Genomic DNA, 21,829 nt, shown 5'->3' on the forward strand with positions numbered 1-21,829 from the left:
ATTCCCTTAATTGGAGGAGTAGGTGTGGTGGCTGGTGCCTTCCCCGAGAGCATGTGGCAGCAGCATGGAACTCATGTTTAGAGTCAGTAAAAATATTTAATTTTTTCTCCTTCCCTGATTGCAAAACTCTCGTTCATACAATTAGCTCAGACGATGTCTGGGTGTCAGGGCCTTGGCTTCTGTGCCTTCAACTAGACCGACATGGCATACACTGCCTTTCAGGTTACCATGGCTGTAAAACCACTCCCGTCAATAAACCATTTGTCCTCAGGGCTGTCAAAAGGTTCATGTAAATGATCAGACCTGCTGGAGTAACTTTTTTCTATGGTCTCTATACACTGATGCAACATATTTCCATTCTTAACAGCTGGAAGCACAGTTGCAAGGTTCAAGGTTTGACATAACTTTAAGGGAATGTTGGGGGTATCCAATAGAGCGTGACATCTATTAACCTTCCCCTAGTCAACCAATGATGTCCTTTGATCTCCAGCACAGATTGTACCTGCTGCTGCTGCTGCTAAGTCACTTCAGTCGTGTCTGACTCTGTGAGACCCCATAGACAGCAGCCCACCAGGCTCCCCCATCCCTGGGATTCTCCAGGCAAGAACACTGGAGTGGGTTGCCATTTCCTTCTCCAATGCATGAAAGTGAAAAGTGAAAGTGAAGTCCCTCAGTCATGTCCGACGCTTAGTGACCCCACGGACTGTAGCCTACCAGGGTCCTCTGTCCATGGGATTTTCCAGGCAAGAGTACTGGAGTGGGGTGCCATTGCCATCTCCGGATTGTACCTGATGACGGGTTAATCCATCTAAGTGTTGTCCCAGGGTGAACTTGGAAGCTCATTAACCAACAGCTGTGGCTGCTACTGCCTGCAGGAAGCTTGGCCATCCCAGAGCCATTGGTCTCTGTTCTGGTCCAACCTTTGGGCCAGAACTCCTAGTGCTGTCATGAAGGTATAGGGTAAAGGGCTTATCCAAATTTGGAAGCCCTGTTGCTGGTGCTTTACTCAGCTCAGTCTTTAGAGTCTTAAAGGCCTGCTGGTGGTCCTTAATCCACTGAAGAGGTTCCCTTTCTCCTCCCTTTAGAGCATCATATTGGGGTTTTGCTGTATGTACATCCTTAGTCGCTTAGTCGTCTCTGACTCTTTGTGACCCTGTTCACTGTAGCCTACCAGGCTCCTCTGTCCATGGGATTTCCCTGGCAAGAATACCGGAGTAGGTTGCCATTTTCTTCTCTAGGGGATCTTTCCAACCCGGGGATCGAACCTGTGTCTCTTGCATTGGCAGGCTGATTCTTTACCCATGAGCCACCAGGAAGTTGGGGTTTTGGTACAAAGCCATGATCTGGAGTCCAGATAGGACAGAACCCAGCATCCCTAGAAAGCCTCTGATCCACCTCTTTGTGGTTGGAGGTGGTAATGCCCTCATTGCTGCTTTCAATCTATGGCCAGAGCTCGTGCCCCAGGGGTCAAAACAAATCCTAAATACTATGAGATCTGACCTTTGGTCTGGGAGACTTTACATCCCCTTTTTCCCAGAAAACTTAGGACTTTAACAGTGTTTTGATCTGAATCTTGCTTTGTTACACTACTTATCAATCAATCATCAACTTTTTGTAGCAGAGTTCCCTTCTCAAGGCTCATTTCCCTCAGCTCCCTTGCTAACACATTTCCAGAAAGATGGGGAAACCCTATGGAAAACCCTATGGAAGCACTGTCCAGGTATATTGGGTAGCCTCCAGGGCAAATGGGTCCCTCCATTCAAAGGCACCTGGAGACTTTTGCAGACGCTCCCCGGCGCCGGGCATGGGCGCCGCCGCCGTCGGTCCCCGGGCCGGATTCCGCGCGCGGTGGCCCTGAGGCGCTCAGCTGCCGGGGTCTGCTGAAGGCCGCACCATGAACAGCCGGAGGAGGCCAGTGAAGAAGGACAGCGAGGCCTTGGAGATTTCCATCCCCTTCGATGAGACGCCCCACCTGGACCCGCAGATCTTTTACAGCCTGAGCCCCTCTAGGGGGAACTTCGAGGCCTGTCGGAGGCTGCCTCCCCTACAGCGGCCCTGATGAACAGCGTCCGGGCCCAGCTGCACCTGGCCCTGGAGAGGAACTCCTGGCTGCAGAAGCGCATTGAGGACCTGGAGGAGCAGCGGGACTTCCTGCGGTGCCAGCTGGACAAGTTTATTTCCTCTGCCCGCCTGGACGCAGACGACCACTGCCGGGGGAAGCCCAGGCCTCGGCGGGCCGAGGGGGACAGCCGAGGGGGGACCGGGGGCGAGGCCTCAGACCCCGAGTCAGCTGCCTCCTCCCTCAGCGGAGCATCTGAAGAAGGCAGCACCGTGGGGAGGAAGAGGCAGAAGCAGAAAGGAGGCCCAGGCAGGCGGCGCTTCGGGAAGCCCAAGGCCCGGGAGAGGCAGCGGGTGAAGGACGCAGATGGTAAATTAAAAAAAAAAAAAAAAAAAAAAAAAACAAAGGCACCTGGAGAAGGAAATGGCAACCCACTCCAGTATTCTTGCCTGGACAATCCCATGGACAGAGGAGCCTGGTGGGCTATATAGTCCATGGGGTCGCCAAGAGTCAGACATGACTGAGGGACTATATAACAACAACATTCAAAGGCAAAAAGGCTTTAAGAGTCTGGAGGTCAGGGAATACAGAAATGCATCTCTGAGGTCCAAAATTGAGAAATACTGGGTTATCCCTGGCACTTGGTTGAGGAGGGCATATGGGTTTGTCACTAGCAGGTGAATAGGGATGACTGCCTCATTCACTACTCATAAGTCTTGAGCAAACCAATCTTCCCTGTGAGCCTTCTGAATGGGGAGGATCAGGGTGACACAAGGGGATTGGCAGGGCCTAAAGAGTCCATATTTTATGGAATTTGGTGAGCCGAAGTTGGATCCCTCTCAGGGCCTCAGGCTTTAAAGGATATTATCTCTTGCAGAGGTGTTTTTCCCCAGGCCTTCATCTTATTTCTATCAGAGGAAACTGTTTTGCCCTTTCTGACACTGAGGTATCCCAAACTGCAGGATCCACCTGTTCTCTGATTTCTTGGGGGATGTCTTGGGGAATTTTGACGCCCAACTGGTAGGTCATCTGGAGCTCCTAATATGCATTCTCTATTCAGATTCTTTACCTCCTTGGACTTCACCTTGTCCTAAGAAATGTGTGCTCCATTGCTCAGTCATGTCCAACTCTTTGGGACCCTATAGACTGTAGCCCACCAGACTCCTCTGTTCATGGAATTTTCCAGGCTTGGAGTGGGTTGCCATTTCTTCCTCCATAGGATTTTCCCTACCCAGGGATCAAACCCTAGTTTCTTGTGTCTCCTGCATTGACAGGCAGGTTTTTTACCACTGTACCACCTGAACATACTTGTTCCTAACTTATTTAGCAAATCTCTCCCAAGCAGGGGGACAGGGCATTCTGGCATATACAAGAAGGAATGTGTAATAATAATGGGCCCAATTCTGCAGGCAAAGGGAAATGTAAATTACCCTACTTTTGGCTGTCTATCAACTCCCATCGCAGTATATCATGGTCGGAGAGAGCTGGCCAAGTCAGAACAGAGCAGGTAGCTCCAGTGTCTACAAGACATTCATTTCTCCTCCCTGCCACATCAAGGGTGACGTGAAGCTCCGCTGATGTAATGAGGATGGATTGAGTGGGATCTGGAAGCTAGCAGGCACTCATCCCCTTCAGTTTGTATGTGGGAATCTCTCATCTGAGAGATTTGCGAGGAACTGGGGTCAGTTGGGGTTGTCCCTTGGGCATCCCACAGGAGGGTGGTTAGGACATTCTCCCTCCCAGTACACTTTCTGCTGACAAAAGGAACATTAGTTCAGGCCCAGGTGGCTTCTTGGCTGTTTGTCCAGGCTTCTCAGCCCTCTAGAGTCCCCTTGATGTGTGGGGTGAATCAGAGCAGCCAAAAGCTGTGTTTTCTTTATTAGCCTCTTACTTTTATTGTCCGCCTCTATTAAGTCTCAGTTATTACTGTCAACTGAGAAAAAAAAATGCACAACACAAGAGCTATGAGTTAAGTTTTATTTGGGGCCAACTGAAGACTATAGCCCGGGAGACAGCATTTTAGATAGCCCTAAGAAACTGCTCCAGAAAGGTAGTGGAGGAAGGGGAAGTCAGTATGTATGTGATTTTGGTGAAGAGGGAGTTACGTGCAATTAAGCACACATTTCTGCAGAAGGTTGCTGCTACTCTCTTGAAGCTTACTGCTAGTTATGAGGAGCAGACATCACCATTTGTGATCTTAGTGCTTTCTAGATATGAGCTGTAAGAATTGGACTCTTAAAATTTTCTCCTAAAAATATATAACTTTCTGAAGACCTGTTCTGCCAGTTTTTCCCAGAGCACAGAGTGCCTTATTCATGGTCTTCATTCTGAACTCCTTTCAGGGTGTGTTGAAAGTCAGCAACTGCAGTGGCTTAATCCTTATAGAGGCAAATGGCAAGTGCCAATTTTTAGTGGCCAGGACCCCATCATAGTAATAAATTTGGTCATGGTTTGGGAGGCATTTCATCCCACAGTGCTAGGAATTCTCATTCCCAGATCTGGCAAAGATTTCATTGACAGGCCATTCAGTGTGCTGTTATTACTGGCCTAGGCTTTAACAGTAGCCAAAAGTCTCTGGACTACCTGTCTTACTGGCCTCTTATGGTTCAGAGACATATTATATTCCCTCTTGTTGCTTCTTTACATATCTAGAGTTCAGTTCAGTTCAGTCGCTCAGTTGTGTCCGACTCTTTGCGACCCCATGAATCGCAGCACGCCAGGCCTCCCTGTCCATCACCAACTCCCAGAGTTCACTCAGACTCATGTCCATCAAGTCAGTGATGCCATCTCATCCTCTGTCTTCCCCTTCTCCTCCTGCCCTCAATCCCTCCCAGCATCAGAGTCTTTTCCAATGAGTCAACTCTTCCATGAGGTGGCCAAAGTACTGGAGTTTCAGCTTTAGCATCATTCCTTCCAAAGAAATCCCAGGGCTGATCTCCTTTAGAATGGACTGGTTCAGTCCAAGGGACTCTCAAGAGTCTTCTCCAACACCACAGTTCAAAAGCATCAATTCTTCAGTGCTCAGCTTTCTTCACAGTCCAACTCTCACATCCATACATGACCACTGGAAAAACCATAGCCTTGACTAGATTACAATCACTGATCTCATATAGAACTGTATATCTGGTCAACAGCTTCAAGTAACCTGGTCATCATTATTTTTATTGGAGCCTCAATCACACATTTGGTAATGCAAGAAACAATAATCTTGTAAAACAGTCAAAATACAAATGATACATCTAATATCATTACTAGAGTTGTAATATTTAAGCCAAGAGCTTCCTTTACAAACCAGTTTTTGAAGAAGTCATCAGGACTAGGGAGCGTGTCACTTAAGGCAGAAATCTGATTTTTCATATTGTTCATTAAGCATGTTACATTAGAGGATTCATCAGGTATGAAAACACAGCATTCAGTATGAATTATGGCATAGGTGTCTCCCTGAAATGTTGTAAGGATGTCAAGGGCCATGCGATTTTGTAGCACTGTTTGAAGAAAAACAGTGGAGACCTCAGAATTCAGTAGGTTAATACTCTGATTACTATCATGTAAAGCCTCTTGAGTAAATTTTGTTAAGGTTTTCATATGACTGCTTGGCTTCCCAGGTGGCACTAGTAGTAAAGAATTTGCCTGCCAATGCAGGAGATGCAAGAGATGTGGATTCGATCTCTGTGTCAGGGAAGATCCCCTGAAGAAGGAAATGGCAATTCGCTCTAGTATTCTTGCCTGGAAAATTCCATGGACAGAGGATCCTGGTGGGCTATTTAGTCCATGGAGTTGCAAAGAGTCAGATATGACTGAACACACATCTTTCAATCCTATTGAAGGCACAAAAATAGCTGTTAAATTATCATATTAGCAGAATACAGATCTCTTCACCCATCAGGCTTGTACCAATGGTAAATTGGCTGGGACCACCTCTGAATTGTTACACTATGACTTTGAGTCAAAGAGGATCCTAGGATACATCTTCTTATCCATCCTGGGATACCTGTCCAAACCAAGACCACATATTAGTACCACAAATCTACTGACTTTCTTTAGGTGCAGCCCACTGAATCTCTGGTCATCTGACTCAATCTGTACTGTACCAGTCCTTATCTCTAAGGATAATAATATGTAGGCATTGTTCATAAGGCACCCACCCTGATTTTCTAATGTTACTAGGCTGACCATCCTTAGTATGATTTAACTGTTCCAAGATAGAGGAGCCTTATAGACCATACCCTGGTGTAAACCACATAAATCTATCCCATAATTGTGGGAGGTTTCCTTCTAACAAATGGGAGGTTATGGTTTTTTATTGAGATTTAGGTCATTTTTCTGATTGAACTTGAGTGGTCAAAAAAGAAAATTCATACTTATGGTCAGAGTCAGAGCAGATATTATTAATTGGCCAGGTGAAGAAATCTCACCTAGTAATATTAGTAGCTAGAACAGGACTGGATTTTCTTTCTTCTAAAATAAATTTCCTAAGGGCCATCCAATCAGAGCCTGGGAGAGGAGAAATCCACCAAGGTAACCCAGAGTTACTAGACATAGGTAATTGGCCACAAATCCAACAGCTGGATTGATTTTTAAAGTTAACAGGATCCTGCTCGTGATTTAAAAAAAAAAAAATTTATTTGTATGCAAAGGTCCAAGAAGTCAGGGAAACACTTAACGATCATACGGTCAGATCCAGGATCTCAGGTTGTCAACTCCCGATTTCATCATCTTCTCGTCCAGTAGGTGTGTAGTTTCTCCTCTGTTTGACTGTTGTTTTAAAGTAAGTTTGAGGTCAGCAGTCTTTCTGTAAACCAGTCCAGTGCAGGGCCCCTTTTTAAGTGGGAAATATGAATCTAAGCGTCAGGTCCCTTTAGTTTTGCTGCACAGGAACTAGTTAAGAGCTCCTGATGAGGGCCTTTCCACCTGGGTTGTTTGGCTCCTTTAATTAACGTCTTTTCTGATATACATAATCTTCAGGTTGTAGATCATGGAGTATATGATCTTCATCCAAAGATAGATTACTTTTATGAGCTTCAGAAACAAGCTTAGAATGTTCTTTTAAGAGTTTGAGCTTTTACATTTGTAACATGTCCCCTTTTAATAATACAGGTTCATACAGTCCTTCATCCAGTCTCATTGGTCTCGCTTGGGAGACAAATGATATTTCTTAGGTTGAGGAGGACCAGCGGAAGGGCCTTTGGCCAGGGTAAGGAATAAGCATCTATAGTTTTATAGCCAAATGACTTTTAATTGTTCCATTTGTTCTTTCTAATAGCCCAGAGGACAGGGGATGGTAAGCAGAATAGGAATGCTGCGTAATTGGCCAGATTTAGCAAATTTCCTGACAATTCGTCCAGTAAAATTGGTTCCCCTATCACTATGCATTTTTGTAAGAACTCTCCAAATGGGAATTACCCTCTCTAATATTAATTTGCCTAACGACTAGCACAGTGGCTCTTCTGCATGGGAGCACCTCAACCTGATGTGAAAACATGCAGACCATGACAAGTACATTCTGGTAACCTTGAGTGGGGGGCATTTGGATAAAATCAGTCTGCCAAAGTTCAAAAGGGTGGCCTGAAAACTATGTAATGGCTTTCCTGGGTTGTATTTTAGACATGTGGTGCATTTAGAATAAATTATCTGAGCTTTGATGAAGGAAAGCTTCCAGAAATATTGTTTACCCCATGGTACCATCTTATCTGGGTTCCAGTGAGTTAACTCATGAATATATTGTAAAATGGGGGTATTGAGCTCCAAACGGAAGCATAGGCTTTCCATTTGGGCCTACCCAGAGCCCTTTGTTGGAATCAAATCTTCCTCCTTTTTGTTTCCACACCATTTTCTCCATTTGGTGCCATTTCCTAAAAATTTAACAGGGTGTTTGTCAGTAAGGTTACTGAGAGACTGAAAAAAAACAGCTGTTAGTTGACTGTTACCATTCTGCAGAGCTGCTGTCTTGGTGGTGCGATCGACTAAAGAGTTCCCTTTTGTTTCTGTGGTCTCAGTGACCTGATACCTTAATAATAGCCAAGGCACTTGGTAGCAGAATCGCATCCACTAATTCTGCATCTTGTCTTCCGTTTTTAACAGGCTGCCCTGAGAATGTTAAAAATCCTCTTTGTTTCCAAAGCACACCAAAATCAAGTGCTTCCCCAAAAGCGCAGCAGCTATGGGCATAACTCTTAGTGGATTTCCCTTTTGGCACTGGCAGGCTCTTGTTAGTGCTATTAATTCAGCCTGTTGGGCAAAAGAGCCATTAGGTAAGGGAACTTTCTCAAGGACTGATAATGGAGAAATGACAGCATAACCATCCTGCTACTTTCTATGAGATGTCTGCAGATACAAACCATCAGTAAATATTATAAAAGCAGGATTATCCACAGGGCTTTATTGAAGATGGATCCTGGGAGATAAGAGTGTGTCAGTTAAAACAATACAATTGGGGACTTCCCTGGTGGTCCGGTGGCTAAGACTCTGTGTTCCCATTGCAGGAGGCCTGGGTTCAATCCCTGGTCAGGGAACTAGATCCCACATGCTGTAACTAAGAGTTCACATGCCATAACTAAAGATCCCCATGCTGCAACTAAGACCCAGAGCAGCCAAATAAATATTTTAAAAAAACAATACAATCATGTTTTTCATCATTGACATCTGATTCCTTTGGTAGCAAGGTGGCTGGATTAAGCTTGTATCCATGAACAGTTACATTCAGTGAGAACAATACAATCTCATGGGAAGTTAATCAACTTGCTGAATAATGGGTGTGTGTGATGAGAGTTTAGTAAGGCTTCCACAGAGTGAGGAACAGCGATAGTAAGAGGGTGACTCCTGACTATCTTCTGTGACAGCCCAGAGGCAGGGGGAAGGCCCCTAGCTACCAACTCTAGCCATTGGCTATAATATTCTATTGGTCGATAGTAACCACCATGTTGCTGGGTTAGTCCTCTTAGTAAGTCCCTCTTTTTTCAGGAACAAAGAGGGCGAAGGGTAGATCATAATTTGGATGCCCCAGGACTGGGGCCTTGGCCAGAAGTTTTTTAAAGGTCTCCATGGCTGGCAATGGCACCCCACTCCAGTACTCTTGCCTGGAAAATCCATGGACAGAGGAGCCTGGTAGGCTGCAGTCCATGGGGTCGCTAAGAGTCAGACACGACTGAGCAACTTCACTTTCACTTTTCACTTTCATGCACTGGAGAAGGAAATGGCAACCCACTCCAGTGTTCTTGCCTGGAGAATCCCAGGGACGGGGAAGCCTTGTGGGCTGCTGTCTCTGGGGTCGCACAGAGTCAGACATGACTGAAGCGACTTAGCAGCAGCAGCAGCATGGCTTCAGAATGTTCTACATCCCAGCAAAGAAGTTCAGGTTGGTTTTGTTTGAACAAATTATACACCATCTCCTGGAGTTTGCCCAAGTTCATGTTCAGTGTATCGGTGATGCCATCCAGCCATCTCACCCTCTGACGCCCTCTTCTCCTCCTGCCCTTTATCTTTCCCAGCATCAGGGACTTTTCCAGTGAGTTAATCTGTTTGCATTGGATGACCCAAATACTGGAGCACCAGCATCAGTCCTTCCAATGAATGTTCAGGGTTGATCTCCCTTAAGACTGACTGGTTTGATCTCCTTGTTGTCCAAAGGATTTTTAGGAGTCTTCTCCAGCACCAGTTTGAAGGCATCAATTCTTTGGCACTCTGCCTTCTTTATGGTCCAGCTCTCACAACCGGACATGGCCACTGGGAAGACCATAGCTTGTGAGCTTAATTCCTCTAGGCATCACCCTAGAATCTCTCCAGTGCTCTAGCTATTTCAGTTTCTCCCTTTAGCAGTCTAAGAGCACTGCAGGTGCTTGAATCATGAATGACCGATTCTTATAATGACCCCCAGATAAGCAAGGACTCTGCCTCCACAATTCCTGTAAATTTCTTAGTTGCCTAAGATAGCTGTAAGGAGTCCTTACAGCTGGAGGCTCCTCCTCCATCCTGGGAGTTCTGTCCCTTTCCTTTGGAGCAGAAGTTCTTAGGTAATATCTTCACTTTTATCCTGACAAATTCTACTGAGGCAATTGAGGCAAAGCATCAGATCAGCCTCTTAACCTAACCACTCAGCACAGACCACTCCATCTCCTATAACTGAGCAAACTCCAGTATTTCTCAAGCAGGCTCCTCCAGTACCTTTGACTGCTTGGGTATTCCCTGGTATCTTTCAACCAGGCCCTCCACTACCTTTTAACTGGGAGGTTGCGTAACTGTTGTACACTGCCAAATAAAAATCAGGATCATCAACCAGTATGGGAGATCCAAGAACCAGGAGAGTCTTACTGAAATTCATTTGGACTCCCTGAGGAGGTGGACAGTGCAGGGGGCCTCTGCTGGTGCCAAGGCTCCAGATCCTTGTAGAGTTCAGACAGAGGAGAGAAGTCTGCTCTGGGTCCCTTTGTGGTCACCAAAACTATCAACTCAGAGGGGGAAAAGCACAATATGAGTTGTGAGTTAAGTTTTATTTCTGGGCAAAATGAGGACTACAGCCCAGGAGATAGCATTTCGGAGAGCTCTGAGAAGCTGCTCCAAAGGGGTAGGGGAAGGTCAGTATATATGTGATTTCAGTGAAGGGGGAGTTCATGCAATCAAGCACATACAATTTTTGCAGAAGGTTGCTGCTAGTCACAAGGAACAGGTGTCACCATTTATGATTTTGGTGTTTTTCTAGATATGAGGAGATACAAGAATTGGGCTTGGGCTTTCCTGGTATTCCAGTGGTTGAGAATGCAAACCTTGCAATGCAGGGGGCATTGGTTCGATCCATGGTCTGGGAAGATCCTACATGTCACGGGGCAACTAAGCCCGTGCGCCACAACTACTGAAGCCCGTGCACCCTAAAGCTCATGCTCCACAGTAAGAGAAGCCCCTGCGCTGCAACTGGAGAGTAGCCCCAACTTGTCACAACTGGAGAAAGCCTGCATGCAGCCACAGAGACCCAGTGCAGCCAAATTAAGTAAATACAACTTTTATAAAAGAACTGGGCTTATAAGATCTTCTCCTGAAAATATCTTAACTATCTGAAGACCTCTTCTGCCAGTTTTTCCCAGAGCACAGTGCCTCTTTCCTGGTCTCCACCCTAAACTCCTTTCAGGGTGTGTTGAAGATCAGCAGCTGCAGTGGCTCCATCCTTCTAGAGGCAGATGGCAAGTGACAATTTTCAGTTGGCATTCTAGGCCTTGAAGGCCTCCTCTACCAACGTTGACAGTGGTTTGGGGGCTCAGCCTCGAGCTTTGGTAACTTTCCCCTGGTATCAGGGGTGGCCTAGATGAGAAAACGCAGGGCCAACAGAGGCCTCACTTCTGCAGACTCAGGGTCTATATTGGTGGACTTCCTGAATGCCTGTCACCCGGTTCATGATGACTGCCAGACTCATCTTTCTTGGACCTTATCATTTATAGGCTTCACCATACACCTTTCCATTCCTTCTTATAGACAAGTAATATAATGTCACATCCTAGCCCAGCCTACATGATCTTCACAGTCCCAGTCGTGAAGTTGTGGGTTGTGTTCTGAGATTGTATCCCCACCTGCCTGATAAATTTGGTGGTGTGGGTTGGTAGCCAGTAAGCCATCTATGTGGTCCCTGGCTTTTCTCGGTATATGCTGCTTTTCATCCAGGATGGAACAGTGGGCCAGAAAAACCATTGTGTCCTGCCGGGTGAGAGAGACTGCCAACCCCGGCCTGATCCATTAGTCCCTAAACTTGGCGGTGTTCTCCAAGAACCTGCCAAACCTCTCCTTACAGACTCCTAAGTCCCCCATTGAGAAGGGGAAATGCATTCTAATAATCCCTCCAGTCACATAAGCTAATTCCAGAGTGAGTGAAGGCCTGTGGGGCAAAAGTCAGTCTAACTTTGAACCTAATCGGAGCTCCATTGGACAGGGTAAGGTGGGGGCCCATGGGCTAAAGAAGATGGTGAAACAGAAGAAATGAGGGCCTGAGAAGGAGGCTCAGTAGCAGTTGAAAGAGGGGGTCCATAAGAGGTGCGGCTCCGAATCTTTTGGGGGCATCACAGGAATAGAGGCTACATACACACATGACAAGAATCCCTCAGACCAGATTCTTGATAAAGCCTCATACAAGCCTGCACATATGGGACCTCTCTCCATTTTGGACACTGCTTACAAAATAGGTCCAGTTGTAAAATGGTGTGAAAATTAATAGAATCCATTCTGTGTCCACTTCTCCTGGTCACCGGAGGCATGTTAGGGCTAGGCTGCCAAAGAAAAATCAACTTTTTAAATTGTCTAAACTGTCTCTAATTGCTTTTTAATTGAAGAACAGTTGATTTACAACATCATGCTAGTTTCAGGTTCAGCACACTGAAATATAAAATATATACATGTATATTCTTTTTCTGATTTTCCTATAACAGGTTGTTACAAAATGGGTATAGTTCCCTGTGCTATACAGTAGTTTCTTGTTTATTTTCTATGCATTGATTATAGTGTGTATATGTTCATCCCAACCTCCTAATTTAACTTTCCCCTGCTTTCCCATTTGGTAACCATAGGTTCATTTTCTGTGTCTTTGAGCCTCTTTCTGTTTTGGAAATAAATTCATTTGTATCTTTATTTGTTTCACATATAAGTGATATAATATGGTATTTGTTTCTCTCAGTCTGGCTTACTTGGGTGATAAGGTCTAGGTCAATCCATGTTGCTGCAAATGACATTATTTCATTCTTTTCATGGCTGATTGTGTTCTGTTGTGTAAGTATTACTGCATCTTCTTTACCCATTTTTCTGTTAATGGACATTTAGGTGGCTTCCACGTCTTGACTGATGTAAATGGTGCTACAGTGAACCTTGGCGTGTATGTCTCTTTTTGAATCATGATTTACTGCAGATAATGTGTCCAGGAGTGGGATTGCTGGATCACAGCTCTGTTTTTAGTTTTATAAGGAACCTCTGTATTGTTCCTCATAGGGGCTGTATCAATTAACATTCCCACAAACAGTGCAGAAGGTTCTCTTTTCTCCACAGCTTTCCCAGCATTTGTTACTTATACATTTTTGATGATGGGTACTCTGACTGGTATGAGGTGATAGTTCATTGCGATTTTGATTTGCATTTCTCTAATAATTAGCGATGGTGAGCATCTTTTCATGTGCCTGTTGGCCATCTGAATGTCTTCTTTGGAGAACTGTTTAGATCTGCCCATTTTTTGATTGGGTTTTTTTATATTGCATTGTACATGCTGTTTGTGTATTTTGGTGATTAATCCCTTGTCAGTCACATTCTTTGCAAATATTTTCTCCCATTTGTGGGTTGTCTTTTCTTTTGATTATGGTTTCCTTTGCTGTTCAAAAGCTTTTAAGTTTAATTGGGTCTCATTTGGTTTTTTGTTTTTGTTTACATTACTCTAGGAGACAGATACAAAAATACTTTGGTGTGATTTATGTCACAAAGTGTCCTGCTTCTGTTATTCTCTAGACGTTTTATAGTATCCAGTCTTACATTTAGGACTTTAGTCCATTTTGAGTTTATTTTTGTGTGTGGTGTAACCAAATGTTCTAATTTCAGTCTTTTATAGATAGCTGCCTAGTTTTCCTTGCCCCACTTATTGAAAAGACTGTGTTTTCTTCATTGTATATTCCTGCCTCCTTTGTTGTAGATTAATTGATTATAGGTGCATTGGTTTATTTCTGGGCTTTCATTTGTTACATTGGTCTATATTTCTTATTTTTGTGCCAGTCATACTGGCACTGTAGCTGTGTAGTATAGTCTGAAGCCAGGGAGCCTGATTCCTCCAGCTCTGTTTTTCTTTCTCAAGATTGCTTTGGCTATTTGGGGTCTTTATGTCTCCATACAAATTTTAAAACCTTTTGTTCTATTTCTGTGAAAAATTCCAGTGGTAATTTCACAGGGATTGCACTGAATGTATAGATTGCCTTGGGTAGTATAGTCATTTTGACAATATTGATTTTTTTAAATCCAAGAACATAGTATATCTCTCCATCTATTTGTGTCATCTTTGATTTTTTTCATCAGTGTCTTACGGTTTTCAGGATACAGGTCTTTTGTCTTTTTAGGTAGGTTTATTCCCAGGTATTTTATTCTTTTTGATATGATGGTAACTGGGGTTTTTCTCTTTCTGATCTTTCATTGTTACTGTATAGGAATGCAAGAGATTTCTGCGTATTAATTTTGTATCCTGCAATTTTACCAAATCCATTGATCAGCTCTAGTAGTGTTCTGGTAGCATCTTTAGGATTTTCTGTGTATAGAATCATGTCATCTGCAAACAGGACAGTTTTACGTCTTTTCCAATTTTGATTCCTTTTATTTCTTTTTCTTCTCTGATTGCCATGGCTGGGACTTCCAAAACTATGTTGAATAATAGTGGCAAGAGTGGGCATATCCTTACCTTGTTCCTCATCTTAGAGAAATGCTTTCTGTTTTTCACCATTGAGAATGATGTTTGCTGTGGGTTTGTTATAGATGGCGTTTATTATGTTGCCATAAGTTCCCTCTATGCCCATTTTCTGTAGAGTTTTATCATAAATGATGTTGAATTCTGTCAAAAGCTTTTCCTGCATCTATTTAGATGACCATATGGTTTTTAATTCTTCGATTTGTTAATATGATCGATTTGCATATACTGAAAAAGCCTTGCATCCCTGGGATAACTCCTACTCGATCATGGTATATGATCCTTTTAACATACTGTTGGATTCTGCTTGCCAGTATTTTGTTGAGGATTTTTGCTTCTGTATTCATCAGTGATTATTGGTCTGTAATTTTCTTTTTTGTGTGATATCTTTGTCTAGTTTTGGTATCAGGGTAATAGTGGCCTTATAGAATGAAGTTTGGAATGTTCCTTTGTCTGCAATTTTTGGAACAGTTTGAGAAGGATAGGTGTTAAGTCTTTCCTAAATGTTTGATAGAATTTGCCCATGAAGCCATCTGGTCCTAGACTTTCGTTTCTTGGAAGTTTTTAATCACAGTTTGAATTTCATTACTTGTGATTGGTCTGCTTATATTTTCTGTTTCTTCCTGGTTCAGTCTTGGAAATTTGTACTTTTCTAAGAATTTGTCCATTTCTTCCAGGTTGTCCATTTTATTGACATATAGCTGCTTGTGGTAATCTCTTATGATCCACTGTATTTCTGTGGTGTCTGTTATAATTTCTCCTCCTTTCTAATTTTATTGATCTAAATCCTCTCCCATTTTTCTTGATGAATCTGGCTAAAGGTTTATCAATTTTATCTTCTCAAGAACCAGCTTTTAGTTTCATTGATCTTTGCAATCTTTTCTCTTTTCTTTACTTCTACTCTGATATTTATGATTTCTTTCCTTTTATAATTTTAGGTTTTGTTTGTTCTTCTTTCTCTAGTTGCTTGAGGTGTAAGGTTAGGTTGTTTATTTGAGATTTTTCTTGTTTCTGGAGGTAGGGTTGTATTCCTATAAACTTCCCGCTTAGAACTGCTTTTACTGTATCCCATAGGTTTTCTGTCTCCTGTACAATGTCACAAACCTCATTCCATAGTGCATCAGGCACTCTATCTATCAGATCTAGGCCCTTAAATCTATTTCTCACTTCCACTGTATAATCATAAGGGATTTGATTTAGGTCATACCTGAATGGTCTAGTGGTTTTCCCTACTTTCTTCAATTTAAGTCTGAATTTGGCAATAAGGAGTTCATGGTCTGAGCAACAGTCAGCTCCTGGTCTTGTTTTTGCTGACTATATAGAGCTTTTCCATCTTTGGCTGCAAAGAATATAATCAATCTGATTTCAGTGTTGACCATCTGGTGATGTCCATGTATAGAGTCTTCTCTTGTGTTGTTGGAAGAGGGTGTTTGTTATGACCAGTGCATTTTCTTGGCAAAACTCTATTAGTCTTTGCCCTGCTTCATTCCGTATTCCAAGGCCAAATTTGCCTGTTACTCCAGGTGTTTCTTGACTTCCTACTTTTGTATTCCAGTCCCTTATAATGAAAAGGACATCTTTTTTTGGGTGTTAGTTCTAAAAGGTCTTGTAGGTCTTCATAGAACCGTTCAACTTCAGCTTCTTCAGCGTTACTGGTTGGGGCATAGACTTGGATTACTGTGATATTGAATGGTTTGCCTTGGAAACGAACAGAGATCACTCTGTCGTTTTTGAGATTGCATCCAAGTACTGCATTTCGGACTCTTGTTGACCATGATGGCCACTCCATTTCTTCTGAGGGATTCCTGCCCGCAGTAGTAGATATAATGGTCATCTGAGTTAAATTTACCCATTCCAGTCCATTTCAGTTCGCTGATTCCTAGAATGTTGACATTCACTCTTGCCATCTTGTTTGACCACTTTCAATTTGCCTTGATTCATGGACCTGACATTCCAGGTTCCTATGCAATATCGCTCTTTACAGCATCGGACCTTGCTTCTATCACCAGTCACATCCACAGCTGGGTATTGTTTCTGCTTTGGCTTCATCCCTTCATTCTTTCTGGAGTTATTTCTCCACTGATCTCTAGTAGCATATTGGGCACCTACTGACCTGGGGAGTTTCTCTTTCAGTATCCTATCATTTTGCCTTTTCATACTGTTCATGGGGTTCTCAAGGCAAGAATACTGAAATGGTTTGCCATTCCCTTCTCCAGTGAACCACATTCTGTCAGATCTCTCCACCATGACCCCCCCGTCTTGGGTTGCCCCACGGGCATGGCTTAGTTTTATTGAGTTAGACAAGGCTGTGGTCCTAGTGTGATTAGATTGACTAGTTTTCTGTGAGTATAGTTTCAGTGTGTTTGCCCTCTGATGCCCTCTTGCAACACCTACCGTCTTACTTGGGTTTCTCTTACCTTGGGCGTGGGGTATCTCTTCACGGCTGCTCCAGCAAAGCGCAGCCATTGATCCTTACCTTGGACGAGGGGTATTTCCTCACCGCCGCCCTTCCTGACCTTCAATGTGGGATAGCTCCTCTAGGCCCTCCTGCGCCTGCACAGCCACAGCTCCTTGGACATGGGGTTGGTCCTCCCGGCCGCCGCCCCTGACCTTGGACGCAGGGTAACTCCTCTTGTTGACGCCCCTGGCCTCGGGCATGGGTTGCTCCTCCCGGCTGCCGCCCCTGGCCTCGGGCTTAGGGGCGTAGGGTAGCTCCTCCCGGCCGCTGCCCCTGACATTGTACAGGAGACAGGGATCAAGACCATTCCCATAGAAAAGAAATGCAAAAAAGCAAAATGGCTGTCTGGGGAGGCCTTACAAATAGCTGTGAAAAGAAGAGAAGCAAAAAGCAAAGGAGAAAAGGAAAGATATAAATATCTGATTGCAGAGTTCCAAAGAATAGCAAGAGATAAGAAAGCTTTCTTCAGCGATCAATGCAAAGAAATAGAGGAAAACAACAGAATGGGAAAGACTAAGGATCTCTTCAAGAAAATCAGAGATACGAAAGGAAAATTTCATGCAAAGATGAGCTCGATAAAGGACAGAAATGGTATGGACCTAACAGAAGCAGAAGATATTAAGAAGAGATGGCAAGAATACACAGAAGAACTGTACAAAAAAGATCTTCACGACCCAGATAATCACGATGGTGTGATCACTCACCTAGAGCCAGACATCCTGGAATGTGAAGTCAAGTGGGCCTTAGAAAGCATCACTACAAACAAAGCTAGTGGAGGTGATGGAATTCCAGTTGAGCTATTCCAAATCCTGAAAGATGATGCTGTGAAAGTGCTGCAAACAATATGCCATCAAATTTGGAAAACTCAGCAGTGGCCACAGGACTGGAAAAGGTCAGTTTTCATTCCAATCCCAAAGAAAGGCAATGCCAAACAATGCTCAAACTACCGCACAATTGCACTCATCTCACACGCTAGTAAAGTAATGCTCAAAATTCTCCAAGCCAGGCTTCAGCAATATATGAACCGTGAACTTCCTGATGTTCAAGCTGGTTTTAGAAAAGGCAGAGGAACCAGAGATCAAATTGCCAACATCTGCTGGATCATAGAAAAAGCAAGAGAGTTCCAGAAAAACATCTATTTCTGCTTTATTGACTATGCCAGAGCCTTTGACTGTGTGGATCACAATAAACTGTGGAAAATTCTTCAAGAGATGGGAATACCAGACCACCTGACCTGCCTCTTGAGAAATCTGTATGCAGGCCAGGAAGCAACAGTTAGAACTGGACATGGAGCAACAGACTGGTTCCAAATAGGAAAAGGAGTACATCAAGGCTATATATTGTCACCCTGTTTATTTAACTTATATGCAGAGTACATCATGAGAAATGCTGGAGTGGAAGAAACACAAACTGGAATCAAGATTGCCAGGAGAAATATCAACAACCTCAGATATGCAGATGACACCACCCTTATGGCAGAAAGTGAAGAGGAACTCAAAAGCCTCTTTATGAAAGTGAAAGTGGAGAGTGAAAAAGTTGGCTTAAAGCTCAACATTCAGAAAACGAAGATCATGGCATCCGGTCCCACCACTTCATGGGAAATAGATGGGGAAACAGTGGAAACAGTGTCAGACTTTATTTTTCTGGGCTCCAAAATCACTACAGATGGTGACTGCAGCCTTGAAATTAAAAGACGCTTACTCCTTAGAAGGAAAGTTATGACCAACCTAAATAGCATATTCAAAAGCACAGACATTACTTTGCCAACAAAGGTTCATCTAGTCAAGGCTATGGTTTTTCCTGTGGTCATGTATGCATGTGAGAGTTGGACTGTGAAGAAGGCTGAGTGCCGAAGAAATGATGCTTTTGAACTGTGGTGTTGGAGAAGACTCTTGAGAGTCCCTTGGACTGCAAGGAGATCCAACCAGTCCATTCTGAAGGAGATCAGCCCTGGGATTTCTTTGGAAGGACTGATGCTAAAGCTGAAACTCCAGTACTTTGGCCACCTCATGCAAAGAGTTGACTCACTGGAAAGACTCTGATGCTGGGAGGGATTGGGGACAGGAGGAGAAGGGGATGACAGAGGATGAGATGGCTGGATGGCATCACTGACTCGATGGATCTGAGTCTGGGTGAACTCCGGGAGTTGGTGATGGACAGGGAGGCCTGGCGTGCTGCGATTCATGGGGTCGCAAAGAGTCGGACACGACTGAGCGACTGATCTGATCTGATAGGTTTTCTGTTGTGTTTTTGTTGTCATTTGTTTCTTTGTATTCTTTTACTTCCTCTTTGATTTCTTCAGTGATCTCTTGGTTCGGTTCAGTTCAGTTCAGAATGGCTGATCTCCTTCAGAATGGACTGGTTGGATCTCCTTGCAGTTCAAGGGACTCTCAAGAGTCTTCTCCAACACCACAGTTCAAAAGCATCAATTCTTTTTGTCTGTGGCAGGTCTTCACTGCAGTGCGTAGACTGTTGTGATGTGCTGGCTTTCTGCAGTTGTGGAGCATGAGCTCTGGAGCATGTGGGTGCAGTAGCTGCGGTGCGCAGGCCCTAATTGCAGTGTGCAGGCTTAGTTGCTTCACAGTATGTGGGATCTTGGTTCCCTGAACACAGATCAAATCTGTGTCCCCTGCATTGGAAGATGGATTTTTAACCATTAGACCACCAGGGAAGTCTTCCCCTCTTGGTTATTAGTAGCATATTGTTCAGGCACCATATGTTTGTGACTTTCACAGGCTTTTTCGTGTAATTGATTTCTAATCTCATAGTGTTGTGGTTGGAAAAGATGCTTGATACAATTTCAGTTTTCTTAAATTTACCAAGGCTTGATTTGTAACCCAAGATATGATCTATCTTAGAGAATTTTCCATGTGTACTTGAGAAGAAAGTGTATACTGCTGCTTTTGGATGCAATATCTTCTAAATATCAATTAGATCTGTCTGGTCTAATGTGTCGTGTAAAGCTTAGATTTCCTTATTAATTCTCTGTCTGGATGATCTGTCCATTGGTGTAAGTGGGATGTTAAAGTCCCCCACTATTGTTGTGTTACTGTTGATTTCCCCTTTTATGGCTGCTACACACTGGGCACATTCAGTTCAGTTCAGTTCAGTTGCTCAGTCGTGTCTGACTCTTTGCGACCCCATGGACTGCAGCATGCCAGGCCTCCCTGTCCATCACCAACTCCCAGAGCTTGCGCAAACTCATATCCATCTAGTTGGTGATGCCATCCAACCATCTCATCCTCTGTCGTCCCCTTCTCCTCCCTCCTTCAATCTTTCCTAGCATCAGGGTCTTTTCAAATAAGTCAGTTCTTCACATCAGGTAGCCAAAGTATTGGGAGTTTCAGCTTCAGCATCAGTCCTCCCAGTGAATATTCAGGACTGATTTCCTTTAGGATGGACTGGTTGGATCCCCTTGCAGTCCAAGGGACTCTCAAGAGTCTTCTCCAACACCACGGTTCAAAAGCATCAATTCTTCGGCGCTCAGCTTTCTTTATAGTCCAACTCTCACATCCATACATGACTATTGGAAAAACCATAGCCTTGACTAGATGGACCTTTGTTGGCAAAGTAATGTCTCTGCTTTTGAATATGCTGTCTAGGTTGGTCATAGCTTTTCTTCCAAGGAGCAAGCCTCTTTTAATTTCATGGCTACAGTCACCATCTGCAGTGATTTTGGAGGCCCAAAAAATAAAGTCTCTCATTGTTTTCATTGTTTCCCCATCTATCTGCCATGAAGTGATGCGACCAGATGCCATGATCTTAGTTTTCTGAATGTTGAGCTTTAAGCCAACTTTTTCACTCTCCTCTTTCACTTTCATCAAGAGGCTCTTCAGTTCTTCACTTTCTGCCATAATGGTGGTATCATTTGCATATCTGAAGTTATTGATATTTCTCCTGGCAATCTTGATTCCAGCTTGTGCTTCATCCAGCCTGGCATTCTGCATGATGTACTCTGCATATACGTTAAATAAGCAGAGTGACAATACACAGCCTTGACATACTCCTTTCCATTTGGAACCAGTCCATTGTTCCTTGTCCGGTTCTAACTGTTGCTTCTTGACCTGCATACAGATTTCTCAGGAGGCAGGTCAGGTGGTCTGGTATTCCCATCTCTATAAGAATTTTCCATAGTTTGTTGTGATCCACACAGAGGTTTTGGCGTAGTCAGTAAAGCAAAAGTAGATGTTTTTTTGGAACTCCCATGCTTTTTCAATGATCAAACAGGTGTTGGCAGTTTGATCTCTGGTTCCTTTAGTGTTTTCTAAATATAGTATCATGTCATCTGCATACAGTGACAGTTTTACATCTTCTTTTCCAATTTGGATACCTTTTATCTCTTTTCCTTGTTTGTGGCTAGAACTTCCAGTAATACATTGAAGAGATGTGATGAGAGTGGACATCCTTGTCATATTCCAGATTTTATTGGGAAGGCTTTTGACCATTAAGTATTACACTGACTGTGGGTTTGTCATAGCTGGCTTTTATTATGTTGAGATATATATTCCCTCTATTCCCACTTTGGTTAGAGTTTTTATCATGAACGGATGTTGAATTTTGTCCAGTGCTGCTTCTGCATGTATTGAGATGATTCTGTGGTTTTTGTCTTTTGTTGATGTGGTGTATCACATTGATTGATTTGCGTATGTTGAACCATCCTTATGATCCTGAGATGAATCCTACTTGGTCATGGTATTTGGTCTTTTCAATGCATTGTTGAATTTGCTAACATTTTCTTAAGAATTTTTGCATCTATATAAACTAAAGATAATATATGGCCTGTAATTTTCTTTTTTGCTGGTATCTTTGGTTTGGTTATTGAGGGTGATGGTGGCTTCACAGAAGGTCTTTGGGAGTATTCCTTCCTCTTCAGTCTTTTGGAAGAGTTTGAGAACGATCAGTATAAATT

At 43.6% G+C, this 21,829-nt stretch overlaps 1 pseudogene; it reads left to right on the top strand.

The window, feature by feature from the left end:
• Window positions 1-1,784: 1,784 nt before the first annotated feature.
• Window positions 1,785-3,083, top strand: LOC147378171 (coiled-coil domain-containing protein 106 pseudogene; annotated as a pseudogene).
• Window positions 3,084-21,829: the final 18,746 nt, after the last annotated feature.

This window comes from Bos grunniens, chromosome 2 (genome assembly GCF_055505025.1).
Source record: "Bos grunniens cultivar Pamir isolate PY7600 chromosome 2, Bosgru_T2T1.0, whole genome shotgun sequence".
Taxonomy (NCBI): domain Eukaryota; kingdom Metazoa; phylum Chordata; class Mammalia; order Artiodactyla; family Bovidae; genus Bos; species Bos grunniens.